The following is a 2462-nucleotide window of genomic DNA, read 5'->3' on the forward strand; positions in this document are numbered from 1 at the left end:
TGTTTCTTTTTCTGCATGAGTCTCTGACTCTTTTCTTGTGTGTGCGCTGTGCGGTTGTCTTCTTTTTTTGTGTGTTGAAAGTGAGTGTATGTGAACGTATAAGGCTTGTGATAAGCCTTCTTTTTTTTTTTTCTTTTATTAATTTAATTTTTAAATACACACACATATAGATGTATATATATATAGTGAAAACTAAGATTTAAAGAGAGAAAAGTTAACTCAACACGAAGCCACTTTTAGTTTTCATATTCAATTACTAAAGTAAAAGCAAATAATAATAGGTTAGCCCAATCCTTTAACAGATAGCAGAATTTCACCTGATGATGAAGCCATAGCTGAACGCCATTAACTTAGTCTAGGCACTCTTAGAAGCAATACCTTCACAGCTTCAAGTAAAATCCGCAGGAAAGGAGATGGCGGTGATGTCAATGAAGTCCCCTTCTAACAGCGTGAAGCTCTTTATTGTAGCTTCCTTTTCATTCTCTATCTCTGCCTCTCTCTCTCTTGCTCTCTCTCCAACCTCATGTGTGTGCTCTGTTTTTTTTGTGCTTTCTTCTCGGTTTTTCTCTCCTCCTTCTGAGTTTTTTGGTCTGTTCATGATCTATTTTATTTCTTCTTTATTTTTCGTCTCGCTGCGTTCTGCTCCTCCTCTCTCGATCTCGTGCTCTCTCTTTCTCAGTCTCTTTCTCCCTCTCTCTCCTCCTGCGTCTCTTATGCTCTGTTTCGCTCCTCTCTCAGTCTTCTCTTCTTTTCCTTTTCTCATCTTGCTGAAAGTCCCGTTACCACCAGCAGTTTTTACTCTGTTTTTGTCTTCACCATCCCTGCTTCTCAATTCTGGCTCTCTCTCTCTCGCGTTGTTGGCTCTTTTTTTCATTTTGGATTAGTCTCAATCCTCGGTCTAATCAGTCTTTGTTTTCTTTTTAGAAGAAGACTCATCTCTCTCGGTCTCTTGCTCCTGCTCTCCCTCTCTTCTTTTTTCAGGAAAAAGCTCGTCTCCTTCTCGGTCCCTCTCCCTCACGCTGAAACATTCCTGTCTCTCCTTATCTCCATGCTCTGCTTTTTTCGTTTTCTTCCATTCCTCCTCATTTTTCTCCTCCTCTTTCTATTTTCTTCATCCCTTTTAGAGTAGAAACAAGGAAGCTTGCGTGTGAGGAGAGTTTACGTGCTTTCTCTCTCTCGCTCTGCTCTCCTATATCTCCGTCTCAAATTTCTTCTTCATTTTTCTGTGTGCTCTCTTTTTGCTCTCCGATTTCTTCTTTCTTCTGTCCCGTTGTGTTCTACCTTTCATGCTCTCTATCTATCTTCTCTCTCCCTTTTTCTTAGCTTTTTCTGCTTTTTTCGTGCATGCTACACTTCTGTTTTGCTTTTTACTGCTGCCCCAGTTTTTTCTGCTCGCGTGAGTGTCCACATTTGCTTTTCTTTACTTCTTCGTACGTGCATGTGTTTCTTTTTCTGCATGAGTCTCTGACTCTTTTCTTTGCGTGTGTGTGCGCTGTGCGGTTGTCTTCTTTTTTTGTGTGTTGAAAGTGAGTGTATGTGAACGTATAAGGCTTGTGATAAGCCTTCTTCTTTTTTTTTTTTTTTATTTTATTTTTAATTTTAAATACACACACATATAGATGTATATATAATATAGTGAAAACTAAGATTTAAAGAGAGAAAAGTTAACTCAACACGAAGCCACTTTTAGTTTTCATATTCAATTACTAAAGTAAAAGCAAATAATAATAGGTTAGCCCAATCCTTTAACAGATAGCAGAATTTCACCTGATGATGAAGCCATAGCTGAACGCCATTAACTTAGTCTAGGCACTCTTAGAAGCAATACCTTCACAGCTTCAAGTAAAATCCGCAGGAAAGGAGATGGCGGTGATGTCAATGAAGTCCCTTCTAACAGCGTGAAGCTCTTTATTGTAGCTTCCTTTTCATTCTCTATCTCTGCCTCTCTCTCTCTCTTGCTCTCTCTCCAACCTCATGTGTGTGCTCTGTTTTTTTTGTGCTTTCTTTCCTCGGTTTTCTCTCCTCCTTCTGAGTTTTTTTGGTCTGTTCATGATCTATTTTATTTCTTCTTCATTTTTTCGTCTCGCTGCGTTCTGCTCCTCCTCTCTCGATCTCGTGCTCTCTCTTTCTCAGTCTCTTTTCTCCCCTCTCTCTCCTGCGTCTCTTATGCTCTGTTTCGCTCTCTCTCAGTCTCTCTCTTCTTTTCCTTTTCTCATCTTGCTGAAAGTCCCGTTACCAGCATGTTTTTACTCTGTTTTTGTCTTCACCATCCCTGCTTCTCAATTCTGGCTCTCTCTCTCTCTCGCGTTGTTGGCTCTTTTTTTCAGTTTTGGATTAGTCTCAATCCTCGGTCTAATCAGTCTTTGTTTTCTTTTTAGAAGAAGACTCATCTCTCTCGGTCTCTTGCTCCTGCTCTCCCACTCTTCTTTTTTCAGGAAAAAGCTCGTCTCCTTCTCGGTCCC

This window comes from Prosopis cineraria, unplaced genomic scaffold, assembly GCF_029017545.1.
Source record: "Prosopis cineraria cultivar Desert tree isolate PC_DT_omini unplaced genomic scaffold, ASM2901754v1 PC14, whole genome shotgun sequence".
NCBI lineage: Eukaryota > Viridiplantae > Streptophyta > Magnoliopsida > Fabales > Fabaceae > Prosopis > Prosopis cineraria.